Here is a 19,295-nt window from a genome sequence, read left to right on the forward strand (position 1 = left end):
GAATTCAACAACATCCTCAGACAACATCCAGGATTTAAGATTGGCATTGGTATAATCTCCTAGATACTCAGAACTATTACTGGGGGAGAAGGGGGGAACTTCCATCCTGTTTGATAAATCTCTGACTTTTTGTCTAAACTACAAGTCCAGCAGTTGTTCTGATCATTTATCCACAGAAAAGACAGCTCAGTTCTTTAGATGCTCCACAATGGCTTATTGCACAATAACAATGCAATCCTATTCAGAGTCACTCCAATCTAAATTTATTGCAATCAATATTTGGAATCAATAAGTTAGACTGCAGCACTCCTACACAGGATCAGGTTTAAGCCTGTTGATCTGTGAGGTGCCGTTTGTTTTTCCTGGAATGAGTTTGCCCATACTGATAAAGAGACCACAAGGGATATAAATTAAAACCTAGATCAACACTATATAGCTTTTCAAAGATCCATTATTTTGAAAACAGAGGATTGTTCTTTAATCTGCCAAACTTGTTTCTAGCCCTGGAAGCTTTCATAAAGAGGTCACACAGGAACATTTTTGACCATCCCCTTATTTTCTTTGCAGAATAACAGAAGTGACGATGACCAGATACATATCAAACTCTTAGGAAGGGAACACAGCTGAAACCCCTCCATAGGGATTCTGAGTTTTCCAATGTAAAAAAAAAAATCCATTTGTAACATGAATGTACTCTGCTTCCTCTCACGAGAATTGCCACAGTTAAATTGTTCAAAGAAGAGGAGAGAAGGGGAAAAAATTACACTTTTCTGAGAGGAGAAATGGAGAAAAGGAAAGAGTAAAAATGTTGTGGACTAATTACTGAAAAAAAGGATCACAGAGTTGGGAAAAACATGATGGTGCTGGACCCCAACTGTCTGCCCTGAAATGGGATATTCTATACCAAATGAATCCGTGACAGACGCCCATCCAAACTTTTCATTAAAAAGCTCCAGGAAGGGGAATAATCTACCAAATTCTCCAGGTAGTTCATTTCAGAGCTGAATTGCTTCAACACTGAAAAATTCTTCCTCTTATTTAACCCTAATTACTTGTAGTTTCATTCATATATATGCAATTTACATGGGAGGTGGAGTGCCATTTCACTAAGGGCCTTTCCCCACTTACCTTAAGCCCAGCACTACTTGAGGAGAGTAAAGCTGGCAGGGGTCCCGAGAGCACTTTCCGCGATGACAGAGCAAGGCGACAGGCGCCAGCCACCTCCGTACGCTGCCGGGCTTGTCGCCCCTCAGCACACAACATCCCTGCCGCTCTTGTAAAGGGTGCCTTTTGATGACCCTGCGCAGAGCGCGGGGTTGTGGGAACACCGGGCATGTGCCAGGGATGCCACGCGCTGAGAGCACTGCGAGGCATAGGGGGGATCGGGGTGATTGAGAAACGCCCTAAGTTACAGGTAGCCATGGTGGATTATTACGGGGAAAAAGTCCACAAGCAGTAGTGTTTACACCTCTCAGTGCAGCGTTGATACCTTTTATCAGGACCAAAAAATGTCAAAAGGTAACAATTAAGCTTTTGAATTCCTTTGAACTCTTCTTCTGGCTAAATTTCAATAGAAAATGGGATGGAAGAGGGACAAAGAGATGTTGCAGGGGCTGGTGGAACTGCCCCACAGCTCATACTTTGCAACTGCCTTGAAGATGGGTGTACAAGAACTGAGTTAGACTATCCTAGATACAAACCATAGTTCAGGATGAACCACAGTGGAACGAAAAAACAAGCTTGTCACTTTAACCTTTAGACTGCTGGGGAGTCTTGATAATGACTGAGTTAACGGTGACAATTTTAAAAAAAAGGATGATGTATTGTCGAAGGCTTTCACGGCCGGAATCACTTGGGTGCTGTGTGGTTTCCGGGCTGTTCCAGATCCTCTGAAGATGCCAGCCACAGATGCAGGCGAAACGTCAGGAGAGAATGCTGCTAGAACACGGCCATACAGCCCAGAATCCACACAACACCCAAAAAGGATGATGTTTTAAGGCTTCGATGGAAAGAAATTATCTTTGCAAGAAACTGATGGGGAAAGCTATGTGTCTGCTGGCTTCCTTCCATTCACACTTTCAGTTTCTTTAGAAATTTCTCCCCAAGCTAGGGAGCTTAATTTTAATTCACACTTAATTTTGAAATATGTTTTTAGGGGGTTTAAACCAAGCCTTACAGGTATGTAAATATAACCACCTGCAGCACTGAAGAAATTATAAATGATGTTCTGATGCATTACCAACTGGGATTGTCACCAGAAGAACAATGCCCGTTGCTAAGGTTTTGCATACTATCAGTTCATCTAAATTCACTAAACACCAAAAACCCCTTGAAAATGAGTGAAGCACAGCTGTTACAACATCCATCCGTTAAGTTTGCCTAGCCTAAAACAACACCAACTTTATTTTAAAAGTATGTAAGTTTCCCTAACCGATATGAATTTATTACTTTACATCAAAGAGGATAAAGCAAATAATGCTACTTGTTGTGAAAGAAAGCAATCAAGTGATTCCCTACAGGCAAGTATTCCTGGCTACATTTTAATATATAACAAGTTTCGGAATACTATTCACACAAAATGCACACTCAGCATACACAGAGCAATTTGGTCCCAATACCACGGTCATTCACAAGCAGGATTGGCCACAGTCCTGTACAACATTATTTATTCACAATTCTCTTCTCAGACTCAAGGCCTTATCTTTTCAGACTCAAGGCTGCTAGCAGAACAGCTGTGAGAACACAAATGCATCATAAACACCCAGCAACAAGTTGTAAACTATTAAAACACACACTTAAAACCAACACATATAGTTACAAATGCAGCTGGATCTGCAAAAACTGTTTTTCACTAAATGCCCTCTGGAATAAAACCATCTTACATGCCTTCTTCATAAACATGGCAAGCAAAGGCGCTCGCCATACCAAGAGGAACCAATGTTAAGATAGGAAATGTCTGTAACCTAAATGTTGGCAGACAATCCGAGGCGAACCTGCAATCAGGCAAGGTGATCTGAAGAGCGTAACTGGTACACGGGATAGGGGTACGAGTTCGTCAATGCCGAACTAAAAAAACCTTCCGAAAAATAATTTATTGGTATTTTTCGAGGTATGGGGTTCTGCCAAATCTAAAAGGAGCCAAAAAAGCAGATCTTGAATCATGCCGAAAAACATGCCCTGTTTGGTCCAGATGGAGCCAGAGTGCAGCTCTGTGGCTGTCACCTCTTTCTGGATAACATGTGGGGCTCAGAGGAGGTGGGCAGAGTACAGCAGCGTGCCCAGTTCAGCACAGCTGAACCTGGTGTACAGCTCTGTGCCAGCCACTGCCTCCAGATTCCCCGTGGAGCTTGGATGCTGCCACTGCCACCATTGGATTCAAGATAGGCAAGGGAAAGGGGAGATGGTGATGGGGAGAAGGGGTGGTAAAATTCAAATTTAGGTCTAATGGACCTGAACTTTGTCAGGAATGGAGATATTCCTGATATGCGGGTTCAGAAATACCTGGGTTCCCTAAAAAATGTCAGGTCCATTAGACTTGAATTCAAAATTTCCAAAAAAGATTTGCACACTCCTAGCATGGAAGTATACAGAGAGATGAGTTTCAATAGGAACGAACCTTCCAAGTCATGAAGGGAATGAAAAATGATAACTAATACTCTGATTTGGGCTGGAAGCAAGTAGGTAACACTGACACAGCATTAGAAGAAGAAAAAAAGTTCTGTGCCTTTAACGGAGGCTTAATGTATTTGCAGCGGACTTGAAGTTCTCCATGGCAAGGAGGTAACTTCCATCACTTGTTCAATTATATCCCACCAAGCCTCTATCAGAGTGGCAGGACCCCCCCTCCCCCCGCACCAGTTAACCTTATGCAGCACTGGAGTGATACCTCCAAGATATCCAATAAAATCAACTGACGCATACGCATACTTAACTGTATTGTATACAAACTCATACATAAAGGTTCCTTACCTTTCCTACCCTTTTATGATTAGAGTTACCAAAAAATATTATCTGAAATAAGATGGGAGGCCACGTAGGCCAGAACTTTATCGATGGTGACACCCAGTGGTGGGATCCAAAAATTTTAATAACAGGTTCCAATGGTGGTGGGATTCAAACAGTGGCGCGGCCACACACACGCACCTCCAGTTCCTATTGGGCAGGGAGGTTGCTTTAGTAACCCTTTCTCGGCTCTCAGAAAAAATTAGTAACCACTTCTAGAAAAGTGGTGAGAACTGGTTGGATCCCACCTCTGGTGACACCTCAGTTGTGGAACATTATGTTAATATTGTGGATTGTTTCAAATGTTCTTCAACTCTATCAGATGCAGGAAACTGTCTAGGGAGGTAGTTGGTCTGTTGGATGATAAAAGAATGAAAGGTTTGCTTAAGGAAGACAGAAAGATGGCAAAGAAACAGAATTAATTCTATCTGTTTTCACTGTGGAAAATGTGGGCCACAACCCAAACTCAAGCCGCTAATTGGGGAAGGGTCTCTGAAAAGCTAAATCAATGAAGGTTGATGAAAGATGAAGCTCTAGGACTACCAAAGAAATGAGAAAGAGTCCCACCTTGTGGGGGGGACATGAAATCACCCATCGGAATGGCCCATAGCTGCGCCAGCAGATTTGCCCTACCTAGGGCTCCAGTGGAAGGGCAATTTTGCCAGCATGTGGCTGCTGTGGCCCTCCCTGGCACTGGGATGCAGCACTGGACACCAGCACCAACATACCAGTGCCCCTGCTGCTGCTGCTGCTGCTGCTGCTGCTGCTGCTGCTGCTGCTGCTGCTGCTGCTGCTGCTGGCGTAGTGGAGGTGGGCTGGGGGAAGAGCTGACATTAGCCAGCTTCCCCCTAGCCATTTGCCACATTACACAGGTGGTCAGGGCCTCAGATTTACAAGATCAAAAAGGGTGGTATAAGTCTATTCCCGCCAAAGGGGACTTAGCAGCAGGGAGACTCTTTGCTGGGAAACCTCTTTGCAGGGGGTGGGGGTGGGTGCAGCCTGGCATGGTCATGGCACAGCGGTTTGACACATGGTCCCTTGAATGGGGCTGAAAGTCTCCAGGTCCAGATGCCATCAACCAAAGTTTTAATGAACTCAAACTTGAAATTGTTAATCTACTAACTTGACATTGTTAATCTATCATTTATTTATTTATGATATTTCTAGTCCACCTTTCTCATTGAGGCTCAAAGCAAATTCACAGTGTAAACTGATACTATCAATATGAACAGACATCTAATAAGCAATGGACCAGAATTACAACTTGCCTCTAAAATCAGCCTCTGTGATGGGCAACTGAACAGTAGAAAATGTTACACTAATTTTTAAAAAGGGGTACAGAGGGGATCCAGGAAATTATCGGCCTGTTAGTCTAACAGATAAATTAGAAGAAATTGTTATTGAAAAGAATTATTAAGCATATGAAGGAACAAAATTCGCTAAGGGAAGATTATCATGGTTTCTTCAGAGGGAAGTCCTGCTTTGCCAATGCAGTTCTCTGGGCAGGTTAACATGTATGTCGATGTGGGAGATTCAGTATATGTTATATACTTGGAGTTCCAAAATATATTTGACAAAGTTCTCCACCAGAGGCTCCTGAGACAGTTTAGCAGTCATGGACTAACTGGACAGATCTATTTCTATTGTTCTATTGAATATTCTCCTATCAGTCAGAAGGTAAAGATACTGGCCACATATTCAAGATTTACCCGGATGTGAATTTCCCTCTCTCTTAGGTTTCAGAAGGACCAGCAATTTAGGGGATGTATTAATCCATGTAGACATCAAGAAGTCCCAAAAGAAACCTAGAGTTACCACTGGCCATTTTAGATGCAGAAGAGGCGCCGCTTTCACAGAATGGAGGAAAGTAGCAAAAATGTGGCAATGTACTGATTTGATGGGTTTGTGTGACTGCTTTTAAATCATATGTTAAATTTATTTGCAGTGCTGTCACATATAAAGTTACACCCACTGAAATAAGTGAGCATAAACGGGTGCAGCTCTTTTTAGGACAGATAATTATTGTAATGTTGCTTTTTATGGTGTTTACCTTGTTCTTATTTATATTCTACCTTCATATTTTATTATTTCTCTCCTTTTTGTAACTTGCATTGGTCTTTAGACAAAAATAATAAATCCTTTCAAGTCCTAAAAAGAATGTGGCATTACTTGCGTTTATCTTATGGCCAACAATTACCAATTATAAATAAGAAAATGATTTTGAGTAAGGACAAGGACTACTGTTTTGTTGAATGAGGAACAGAAAGGAAGAAACCAAGCATCAATGTGCATGATAAAAAAAAAAGTGGGATTCCTAAAATTTAAGAATACCAAATAGAAGACTTGCACAAATGTTTTATAATGGGCAACAGAACGCTGTGACGAACTATGGAAGCAATTCTAACAGACCTACTTGGAAGGACGTCTCATGTAATTCAGTGGAGCTTACTTCCCAAAAAAGGATTATCAAGAGTGCAAACTGAAAGTCCTGCCTGGAAACTGAGCAAGCAATAAGGGAGGACAGTTTCAAGCCTTGGTGTGATCTGAGTCAAAGTATTTGAAGGAAGAATGGGACAAAAGTTATGTGATAATCTTTTAAAGGCATGGAGGAAGTAGGGTACCAGGTAAGCTGGATGATAATGATATGGTAGCAGCTCTGAAGGTCAGGTTTTCCCTGGAAGGGAGATTTTCCTGGGATCTTTTGTATGTAGTCTTGAGTTCTATAATGGAAAAAGTGAGCCATAAATGTAATGAACGGAACAGGCTGAAGCCAAATTTTCTGCTCCCTTAATAATGGTGCCTTTCTTACATGCAGAAGCCTTCGTCTGGTAGAAAAGACAGGTTCTACTCAGAGATGCTTGCATTAAAGGAAGGTTCTGTGTTCAGTGGAACAGAAAGTCTGGATCCAACCCCATTAATCTAGCTCCGTGGTGGCGAATCTATGGCACTCCAGATGATCATGAACTACAATTCCCATCAGCCTCTGCCAGCATGGCCAATTTCCCTTCCAGGGAAAACCTGACCTTCAGAGCTGCTACCATATCATTATTGTCCAGCTTACCTGGTACCCTACTTTCTCCATGCCTTTAAAAGATTATCACATAACTTTTGTCCCATTCTTCCAATTGGCCATGCTAGTAGGGGCTGATGGGAATCGTAGTCCATGAACATCTGGAATGCCATAGGTTCGCCACCACTGATCTAGCTAAATCACTGCTACCCATAGTATAATATACATTTAAGGCCACAAAAACAATTAGATTATTTTCAGTTACAAAGAACCTCTTCATGACATTGATATAAATATCTTTTCTAAGAAAATGTAATTTATCTCAAAGCAATATTAAAGTATAGAGAATCAAAATCTACCTTCAATTGAATATCTGCAGTAGACATCTTATGCAGATAAATGAGGAAGAATTAAGAATCTGATTAAAACATGAATATGAAGAAAAATCTGTTAAAGGCTATGTTCTGGAGGACTCCTCTTTGAGCTCCCAAAAAGGCTATGCTGTGAACATGGAACCTATGTATCAAAAACTGATATAGTCATGGAGGTTAATTGGGGGAGATTGATCGTAAAAGCTGGCTAGATCCATTTCCTCCTGTTTCTCCTTCCAAGGACCACAAGGATGTTCAGTTATCATCAAACTGTTTTTTTCGGGGGTGAGAGGGGTGTCTTCTCTTATTTTTAATTTTTTTAAAATATTGATGGATTCCTCCAAATATGCAGAAATTAACTTTTTCTGCCTGTATCTCCTAGTCATAAATGTCTAGATAAATTTATGGAGTCTAACGGGTGGTTTTTGAGCTTCTAACAGTCAAGAAACCAGAAACCATTTAATGCCGAAAAGATTGAGCGAAATTCCAACGAAGTTTGTGGGAGTACTTCAGGACAGCTTGATTTCTAAGTGGTTTGTGGACTGAAGTCACTAGGGTTTAACAGTTTCTGCTTATTTTCCTCTAACCCAGAAACTAGTTCCTTTCGCGGATTAGGCTTTTTATGTTATTAGCTAAATTTCAATCACGCCTAAGGATTCATTCTTTTGGCACTGCATTTTCATATCCTGTTTAGTTTAGTTTTTTCACTTTTTTTGGTAAAGTACTACAAGATGTTTGCAAGAAGGGCATTCAGTCAATGAGTGCCTCTAAAGCATACATCTACCGTGATGTCTATAACCACCCTTCCTAGAAAACCCAAACACATGAGCGAGTTTTTCAGGTTCTCATACAACATTATACATTGCGCTTAAACATGGAAAAATTACCCATCACACTATAAATACTCTCTCAAATTCCCATCTATTTTTATGTTATAAAACATCTAATACTTCCAGATGTATACATGGGAGGGGTAGAAGGGTCCCTTTAAAGAAAGCAGCTCCACAAAGCTATAAAAAAGAGGAGATAAAAGTGACTAATTTAATACAGAGACAATAATTTCAACTGGAAAAAAAATCCCATCCTGGCAAGGAAGAAGTCCCTCCTGCTTCAAAAGTCTCCCGAGAGAGTAGCCAACGGATCCTGAGCTACTTTTTTCACAAAGCACAATTTCCTCATTGTTAGCAGCTGTTCATTGGTCAGAATTGCACAACTGGCCAGGTGCACAAGGAAGGGAGTGAATCTGGAACGGACAGCTTCCTCTTAAGCATCGGATTTAGTAACAAGATAGCTTACACACGTCAGTCACTGGCCTACATGTTGGGCTGTGTCTCAACCATGTTGTGAACTAAAGACATCACTGTAAGGTTGAGGGTTTCTCCCTCTCAAGCACCTGTGATGTAACTGGTGTTCTTGCCTACTCTTGCCCTGCAACACCAAAATGCAGTTCTGGGACTTGTTTGCTACAAGAAAATGGACCTTGAGAATCCACTTCTGTGGGAAGAAGGTTCATTCACTCAACACAAAAGCAGCTGGTTCAAAAAAATATCTGATCTCTCAGCTAAGGATAGGTTTGTGTAGGAAAATGTGGAAAAAAGAGATACACACCTTATGGCAAATAGTTGCTGTTGATCTCTTCTTCATAATAAAAAGAAAGACAGTGAGAGGAACCAATAATAATGGGCAGAACTAGATGCAATGTTCAGTACTAAGCCCTCATCCTCTTCCCTTCTCCCGCCTCAGTTCCACATAACTGGCTGCTGAGAGCAAAGAAATAATTTGGGTACGCCTGCCTTAACTACTCAGTCCTTCCACAGAACTGGCTACTCAAGATCTCCATTCACTATAAAAACAAGCTCTAAAAGGATTTTTAGCAGACATATAGGTGAATGGACAGACTACAGCAATGACCTACTTGGCTACCAATCTTGATCCTCCTTGATCTCTGATTGCAAATGCCTTAGCAGACCAGGTGCTCAGAAGAAGCAGCAGCAGAAGGCCACTGCTTTCACATCCTGCATGTGAGCTCCCAAAGGCACCTGGTGGGCCACTGTGAGTAGCAGAGTGCTGGACTAGATGGACTCTGGTCTGATCCAGCAGGCTAGTTCTTAAGTTCTTACTTTTTAAAGTAACAACCCTGTATCAAGTGTGACATGTACTCCATTTTAGCACCATGACTGAAAGGAAGATCTTTAGAGTCGGTACAATGTCAAACACAGACAGTTTTGCTTTGTTGATCAGCACGTCTTGAATTATTCATCACTTACTAGCATGGCTTTGGACGCAAGTCAGACAACACTCCTATTCTGCTGCAGTTCTTCCAGTTTACCAAGTCTCCCCTATTCAGAGGAAGAGAACAATGTAGTAGGAATCAAAAGAACATATAAAATCACTGAGCCTGCTTGTTCTGACTCACTCCCTCATCTCTCCATTGGGGATCTTTTCCATCCATGCCACCCATTTGAAAGAGAACTGAGGACCTAACGTACGCAAGATGTGTCCTCTACCACCAAGTTATGATCATTTTAAAAAATCTATTGTTTATGTAGAGCAAAAGTTCAAACCAGTAATGGCGAACTGACTGCCCATCAGAACAGCCTGGACTGGGAGTCCGACCAAACTTCAATTAACATGTAGTATAAAATGTTGCAGGGGAAAAGGCACTCAACATCTGTATATTTCATGTACATGCTATTGTACGATTATCTCAGTGGGCTTCATGGAAAGGCAAAACACCAATGCAGATGAAACTTGCTGGATCACATCTAATTAGCCCAGCATCCTGTTTTCAACCATCACCAGCAGAAGTTTCTGAGAACATAAGAACATAAGAACAAGCCTGCTGGATCAGACCAGAGTCCATCAAGTCCAGCACTCTGCTACTTGAAGTGGCCCACCAGGTGCCTTTGGGAGTTCACATGCTCCCAAGCCTATAAGAAGCTTATAAGCAGGGCAGGAAAACAAGATTCCTGTTTGATTGTCTACAGTTGATTGTCTATACCACAGGTGTCAAACTCGCGGTCCTCCAGATGTTATGGACTACAGTTCCCATCACCCCCTGCCAGCATTGTGCTGGCAGGGGATGATGGGAACTGTAGTCCTTAACATCTGGAGGGCCACGAGTTTGACACCTACTCTATACTATAGCAGTTAATATTCAGAGGTATGCCTCTAAAGGTTCCATTTAGCTACCATTTGGGGTGGGGCTACAGATTAATGATATACTACTTACTTTGCATACAGAAGGTCTGAGGGTCCTACTCGGCATCCTCAGTTAAAAGGAACAGGTAGCTGGTGATATACACTACTTCAGCATGGTACAGTGGATAAGAGCAGTGAACTCTAATCTGGAGAATCAGGTTTGTTTCTCTCCTCCACCACATAAAACCTCCCCATGAAACCTTGGGCTAGTCACAGTTCTTTTTAAATTCTCTCAGCCCCACCTACCTCACAAGGTGTCTATTGTGGGGAGGGGAAGGGAAGGTGATTGTAAGCTGCTTTGAGACACCTTAAAAGTTGAGAAAAGCGGGGTATAAAAACCAACTCTTCTTCTACCTGAGATCCCAGAGAGCCACTTCCAGTCAGAGTAAACAGCATTGACTGACCACTGGCTTGACTCAGTCAGTATAAAGGATTGCACATATACCACAGATTTACAGCTATTTGAAGAACCATTTAAATGGGTTTGGAAGTCCACAAACAACATGACACACATACATGAAGCCTGCGCTATCATAGTTCAGCCATCCCACTGTTCCTCACTGTTTTCGGATGCCAAAAAAAGCCTCAGGACAGTGAGAAATGGCAGCTCCCCCTCAATCCAAGTGCCAAGCTGTCTTTCCTTGAGTCAGACCTTATCTTGTTCACAACAAGCTCAACTTCCAGTGGACGTTCTGCCCTTTTCCCCTTCAGTCCTTTTTCCACACTGTTTTCAGGATGCCAAAAGCATCAGAACAGAGAGAAACGGCCGTTCCCCCTCACACCAGGTGCCAAGCTGTCCTTCCAAGTCAGACCTTATTTCTTTCCAGCAAGCTCAGTTTCCAGTGGATGTCCCACCCTCTTCCCCTTTCAGTCCTTTTCTGCTCTTTTATCCTCCTAGTGACTACACCAATTACAGCATGGAGTACTAATCCACCTCCACTGAATCAAACACACGAAGGATGGAAGCAGGAGAGAGAAAATACGAACTGTGGGCTCGTTTGCATTCATGTAAAACAATTCAGTTCTCTCCCTATTTATCTTTCATTCCTGAATTAACATGAATAGAAGTGGCGTAGGAGGTTAAGAGCTCGTGTATCTAATCTGGAGGAACCAGGTTTGATTCTCCGCTCTGCTGCCTGAGCTGTGGAGGCTTATCTGGGGAATTCAGACTAGCCTGTACACTCCCACACACGCCAGCTGGGTGACCTTGGGCTAGTCACAGCTTCTCGGAGCTCTCTCAGCCCCACCCACCTCACAAGGTGTTTGTTGTGAAGGGGGAAGGGCAAGGAGATTGTAAGCCCCTTTGAGTCTCCTACAGGGGAGAAAGGGGGGATATAAATCCAAACTCCTCCTCTTCTTCTTCTTCTTCTTCTTCTTCTTCTTCTTCTTCTTCTTCTTCTTCTTCTTCTTCTTCTTCTTCTTCTTCTTCTTCTTCTTCTTCTTCTTCTTCTTCTTCTTCTTCTTCTTCTTCAATTAGTGCTTTGGTAGAACAAACTTTTTTTCAGTTAATTGTTGTGGGTTTTCTGGACTGTGAGGCCGTGGTCTGGTAGACCTTGTTTCTAATGTTTTGCCTGTATCTATGGCTGGCATCTTCAGAGGTGTATCACAGAGAGAAGTCTGTTATACACTGTGTCCAGTGAGAAATGTTAAGAACAAGATCTACCAGACCAGGGCCACACAGCCCGGAAAACCCACAACAACCAGTTGAATTCGGATGTGAAAGCCTTCGACAATACTTTTTTTCAGTTAATTCATAACAAAAAAGCAAAAACAAAAGATTTGCAACTCGCTACTTGTTTTGAAAGTCTGTTTGCTTTTATATATTTTTCTGTCCTGTGTGTGCAGAATTCCTCTAAAAAACTTCCAGTGTAATAATAATAGTAGTATGATTAAGAAAAAAACAATTCTTCTGAAAAGAACCAGTAAACAGCTGGAAAAGCAGCAAGGAATTTGTCCTTCTAGTAGCACCAAAACAGCTGATGACTAGCCTCACAAAAAAAGGCAATTCGGAAACTGAGGATTAGACCTGTTTACATTTGGGTCTGGTAGACCAAATTCACTCTTCACTAGCAAAAACACTAAAGGAATGTTCACTTGGAATGGACATACTGCATTGTCAATCAGCCAAATAAAGAATGCTACGAAAGCCTTCTCCAAATAAACTATACAACAGAGAAACTGATAGAAAAGAAATTGTAATGCATGCAAGTGTGACCCCCATGCTCAGAATGGGTTGACCCAGAAAGGGGTGGAGACTCAAAGCAGCAAGAGAAGGCTGCAGAGCTCATGTAGTTGGAGGAGACAAGGCTACCAGACTCGGACCTTGGTTTGTATAAGCCCTTAACACCTTGTTAAGGTAACTGCAATGTTGTTGGGAACTACTGGGAAGGTAGTTGTTTATTTTTGTGTATGTAAATGCTGAGAGTTTTCTGGGAACCTTCAACACCTTGAATCCCGTTCACCAAGCCTCTGAAGTCTTCAAAACCAACCACCAGCAAAGAAGAATTGGACTTGGCAAGATCAGTAGACTGTAAATATAAGGACTCGAAAATGCAAACTTAACAGGACTGTAAAGTGTAAATGTTAAATGTTTTTAAAGTGTTATTTGTTAAGAGAAGTAAACTGTTTTGTTTAAACTTAGTTCTTTGCAACTCCTTCCAAGTACTGCCCAACAGAACCCACAGAAAGAGGTTACACAAGTATTACGTAAAATGAGCATAATGTTCATAGCACTGAGCAATCATGGGGCCAACATCTTAACATCAACCTCTTCATACGAGTTCGCTAAAATATCAACATTTGTCCACTCAATTGTACATGTTGGATTAACAGAGTTCTTTCCCCATTCATGATCTCATTTCAATGGTCATGTAAATTATTTCATTCCATTGATGCAGAAAAATTTTGCAGGCTAATTTTAGGCATACATATTGGAAAATTCACTGTGGAGCCCCTGCTGTGTTTTCTCTTCATTTGATCTCATACATAGAACATCAACTTTTAGGGACATCATTCTCTACCCCAAACCCGAATGTTGGTAAATTCCAGGAAAAAAGTGAGTGAATAACCTGCTGAATTCTATTGGAAGTCATTCATGTTAACTTCACAACAAATTTTAAACCATGTTCAACAGTTTTTAAAAGCAGAGAAATACTTAACCTGCCTGGTTTCACTGAACAATCAATTATTAACATTGAGATTTAAAACCCAATCAGAACATTGGCGCGTTTGCTATTGTTATTAGTCATGAAGCAAACTGTATACATCTTGAATTTTGTACTGCTTATTACCAAGTCACCAAGTTAAACTATTTTGAACTTCCCTGCGGTAACCTTTCCAATCCTACAGCACTTTGGGGGATTTAGGACGTAACTCACTAGACGTGCTGGCTTCCACAAAGTTGTGTTTCATTTATAGAGGCTACAAATGTCATAGAAGTCTGATTACCACTCGACATTAATTTTTGTCCGAAAGCTGAGTACAATTTCCTTGCATTGTAGTTACTACCAAAAATTACCCCTCTGAGGATAATCTATTTAATGATCTCTTTGCCTCACCTAGAGAGAAATAACTGCCCCCAAAGCACATGGTAATCAGAATAAGGAAATGAAAGTGATGCCTGGTCTCTCATAATTTGCTTTTAAGGAAGACCATTAAAGCAATAATCACTCTCACAAACAGGAAGTCAGCAAAAATCTCTTTATTGTTGCAAAAGCCACAGCCCAACCCTTATATCCAAAAAAAATCAGAATAAGTTGTACAGTGTTCACCAAATTAATTATGGGAAAATATGCTAGGTAAAGACCTACCGGGTTATGGACCGAAAACTATTTGAGATGTCTGCAGAGTTCATTAGTACCCAATAGCAAATTATTCAAAGCTGTCACTGGCGTTCATTCAAAACATTGCTGAGTGCTGCAACATGACGACAATTCAAAAAACCCCTTAGGTGTATTCGAGCAAATGCGACTGTTCTATCAATTACAGAAATAGCAAACATGCTAAAGGGATTCTTGAGACACCAGAGCATTTAAGTGCAAAAAAGGAAAACAGACTTTAGAACTCAGCAACTAAGGAGACAGATGGAGAAATGACCAAAAAAACCCCACCAAAACACCCCAGTATCTGTCTCGTACTTTTCACTTCAGAGGTGGCCGCAAGTTGTTGCAAAATCAATACTTTTGTATGCGCCAAGGCAACGGGTAGGGCTGTTTAGCAGTCGCATCCCCGCACCCAACTTGAAAATGCCTCACAATTTGAAAGCAACATCTGAGAATGCTTGGAAAAAATTCAGCATTTCCAAATGATTTCATTGTTTTGTGTACATGCATGTTCACGCTGCCCTGACCTGCTTGCCCCAGCCTAGCCCACTCTTGTGAGATCTCAGAAGCTAAGAGGAAGCAATCATCAGTCCAAGGTTTCTACCCAGAGGGTGGCAATGGCAAACTACTTTTCATGCCTAGAAGACCCTGTGGGGTCTGTATAAGGCGACTACAGTTGACAGCACTTTCCACTTCCATATTCACACTGCAGTTTCAAAACTGTAGCGTAAGAGTCAAGGCAATTGAGCAAGTTGCCCAGGTAGCTTCTGGGCTCACATCGCCTTTTTAAAAAGCAACTTGTGTCTTTAGGTATTTTTACATTATTTAGTTGGTTTGTTGTTCACAACAAGGTTTTCAGCTTCCCAGATAGATCAGACTCTTGTTTTTCAAGTCACATTTACTTAATTGGAGATAGCGTGATGAAGTAGTCAGTGTTGAATTCCAGCCGCAGAGACCATGGTGTGGCCAATTATGGAAATTGTCTAATTAATATGTGAGATATAACTGTCATTTCTGCCAATGTAGAGGGGAGGAGTAGCTCCTCATCTTCATTTGCTTAATCAAAAGGTCATTGTGCAATTCTCAAAAGGATACAATGTTCTATACAAATCAAAATGTAAATACATCCGAACAGAGTTAAGCCATGATGCTTTGTATGCTGCCACTCAGCTCAGCTGAGTGCAAAGTTACCTTCCTCCAGAGGAAGACCCTCTTCCATTAGAGAAAGTCTCCTTGTGACGGATAAGTTCTCCTAAGAAAAGAAGAAGATAGGGTACAACCAGCATTTAGATCAGAGGTGTCCAACTCTGGCGCTCCAGATGTTCATGGACTACAATTCCCATCAGCCCCTACTGGCCTGGAAATTGTAGTCCATGAACATCTGAAGCACCAGAGTTGGACACCTCTGATTTAGATAAACCCATTTACAACATCTGTGTGGGGAAAAAAAGTTTGTTTAAGCTACTGTGTGACGTGTAGAAAAGAAGAGCCATCTTGGCAAAAGGATGCATCATTCATTTAATCTATCGGCATGTTTTCCTAGGAGATACGTACATTCAGCAGCATGAACAATTACAAAAAGTGACCTGGGTCGTGGACTGCTCAGAATCACAAGATCTAGTTGTAGTGGAATTTATAATCAAAGGTAACAAATGGCTAATATGGAACTTCCAACTTTAAGCAGATCTCCAGAAAATATTGTGCCGCCTCTCAATTGCTCTCTTCTTGTACACCACTGGCTACAGAAAGCAGGCATATGGGGTGCAGAACTGAGCTCAGTCCTGCACCCTAAATCTTGCCCAGCTTTTGCCCATAGCCCATTCCTGTCTCCGCCAATCATGACTTTTGTCTACAAAGGTCCCTTGCATAGCCTTTAGAGGTAGTCAAAGAGGATTCCCTCCTATCGTTTCTGTCACAAGAAAGGAGTGCTGGATCCCACCCACTCATCTCATAAAGATGCTTTATGCATACATCACCAAGTCAAAATCAACTATAGCAGCCCACCATATCTGCAAGCCAGCAACAAAACCCATGACCTTATAAAATCAGCAAATATGAGATAGTCATTACGTTATTTCCACTGACAACAACTTCTATAACATTGCAGATAGCATCTCGGAAGTGTAATAGTTACAGCATGGCCAGGAAATGAAAAGCAAAGCATGGTGTTGAATCATTTCAATTTTAGATACAGCAAAAAAAGTGTAATAATTACTTCCCCTCCCCCAGCCATTTAAAAACAGTTTAAAATAGAGTCATGTAACCTAGACACATACCCCTTTATACAACCATTAAGGCCACAAGTAGTTTTGCAAGAAAAATAGTCAGCTCCCCCTCACCATGCCCAAAAGCCCAAAGTGTTAACTTGGGTCTTCTTGAAATCAGAAACTCTCCCCTGAGCACTGGTTCAAAAGCCTTCGATTTAAGAAGATGGCAGCTAAGCCAAGATGCTTTTATCGGATGTCAGTGTTTATAGAAGCAATACAAAACAGGCTTTTTGCTGAATGTATATATTATGCCAGATCAAACTATAAGCTGAAACATCTGTGTCCATGTTAATCTTAGATACAGCACAGAGATTATCTGAATTGTGTTTCCTTCTGTGATCATTGTTCGAGGTGGCTGATTAAAATCTGGGAGAAAGGGGCGGGGTCAGGGTTTGAAAGGAAGAGATCATTTTCAAACACTTTCGTTATCTACTCAGTAATGCTAGCCGTTTACGATTACATACATGCACACACACATACCCACAGACACACAGAGAGAGAGACAGAGAGAGGAGAACAGCAAAGATCCTCAGTAATTTCCCAGGGATACTAAGGGAGCTCTTAAAAATGGAGTCATATAACACAGAGGCGTGTAGTTTTCTACAAGCAACAAGGCGACTTGTGAAATGAATGTGAACTAAAGCTGCAATTTATGAGTATTTTGTCAGACAAATCAAGCCAAACAAAGCTTGCCAGGGGATGGGGGCATGTCACCTGGAAGGCAACTGGCACAAAAGTGCGTGCACCTTGGTTTGCACATGGTGCTCATAAAAGATTGAAGGACTGTATCCAAATCTGAGAGGCATAAAAGAAAGGAAGCAGAACATTGGCTGAAGATTTTATATACTTTTGAGAGATTAGTTTTTCCATAAATACATGTCACGCTTAACCAATAGAGCTGCAGTTGGGAGACTACGAGCCCAGGCCAGTGGTCCAAATGCATATGGTTTTGCTGTTCTTTTCTGTGCTCTTCGCATGCACAGGGATCGCCCACTGTGCTCCAGAGGCACAACAGATGAGAATGAAAAGCAGAACCTACAAATGAACGAGCCACTCTCGAAAAGCAATGAGCAATAGAAAATCCTGCCCCGTGTCTAACAAAGCATGGGGCAGCTATCCACTAGACTGCCTACTTGGAAGCACATGACTCCCTTGCAGGATAGAAGGTACCAAGGGCGAAAGGAAGAGCCTGAGCCATTTCCTGATCTCTTGGCAGAGGGCAGCACTTTGGCACTCAATGGAAAAAGGTGTCTCTGGAGCAGCTGAGAATAGCAGAGAATTCAGAGTAAAGGACCTGAAAATGGTGAATGAAGGTTCACACTCTCCCATGCTACTCTTGGGACCAATAAGGCAGAAGAAGGCTCACAATATTCTCCTACAAGTGCCAGAATGCAGCCTATTAAAAGGCAATTATTCATGGGGTTTGTCATAGTAGCCCCTTAAATTAGACTAGCTTGGGTTGTTTGGGAAGTAATACCAAACCCCAAATCCTCTGGCTCTGAAATGCCATTTCACATCTACTGAAAGTCTTTGGTGGTCACCGGTTGATGCTTGGTGGTCTCCATCTGGATCCCAGAGAAAAGTATACCTCTGAGGAGAGGGGCATTGCCAGGGCTGGCAGTGAACTAGAAATGTCCTCATTAGGTAACAGGCCACAGACCCCTGGCTCTGGACTGAAGTGTGCTACAGCCAATATCCATATATCAATTATCTCTGTTGTAAAGACAATTGCAACTGCTTTTGCCTGGACATGTTTCAGTGAAGCAGATGAGATTATTTATGTGCGCAAAGCTTTTCCAGATGTGGAAAGATCAGCAGCCTAAAAATAGAGAGTGGATTGCAAATCTCCCTATCGGAACAGGAGCTCTGTGGTTCATTTCCTCTCAGTAGTCTCCTCCAGAAGATACATCCCTGCTGGAAAAGGGAAGTATGTGGCCTACAGCTCCCTTTTCAAAGGTAAGCCAAAGAGGTCTTCTCTCCAAGGCTAGCAGACAGTGCAAGGGAGCCACCCATGGGCTTATTGGGTTTCATATAAATTTTGGTTCAGGGAATGCATTCTTTGACAGGAGGAGGATTACAGCACTCCGCCCTTCAACTCCCTTTGTTGTTTGGAGAAATAGGTATGCATGCTCTGAAAGTCTCTGGCATCATTTGACAAAAAAGAAAATCACCTCCAACCATGCTCCTGTGAACTCTGTTTTATGTAGCTAGAAGGCTGGGGAAAGGAGACCTACAGATTCTATTGCATGACTATTACATCATGACATCCATTGGACCGTGTGAGAAAATCCTAATATAAAATACTCCAGATGAACCACTTGATTATACATCAGTTCAAATTTTTATGTGTGCATATAACATGGCAGATGTTTTATATCTCCTGTTGTACTTCCACGTTGATCAAAAGGGGGTACAAAGAAACCAGATCGCAAATCTTGAACAAATTTAGCTGGGGGGAGAAAAAACTGATGGTTCTTAGTGGAGACTCACCCCCCTCACACACACATTTTTTTTTCACTTCTGTGTGTGCCAAGCCTTGAAAATGAAAGTTGGAAGTCAAGGAAAAATTAAGTAAATGAAGGAGAAACTAGTGGAAGAATGAAGAAGCCATGAGGGTCAACTC

General features: G+C 41.8%; 1 protein-coding gene across 1 annotated transcript in view; it reads right to left on the reverse strand.

Annotated features, from left to right (window-relative positions):
• SUGCT (succinyl-CoA:glutarate-CoA transferase) overlaps positions 1-19,295 on the reverse strand; it is a 366,990-nt gene that overhangs the window by 163,406 nt on the left and 184,289 nt on the right. The window lies entirely within an intron of this gene.

Source organism: Sphaerodactylus townsendi, linkage group LG11, assembly GCF_021028975.2.
Source record: "Sphaerodactylus townsendi isolate TG3544 linkage group LG11, MPM_Stown_v2.3, whole genome shotgun sequence".
NCBI classification, from domain to species: Eukaryota; Metazoa; Chordata; class Lepidosauria; order Squamata; family Sphaerodactylidae; genus Sphaerodactylus; species Sphaerodactylus townsendi.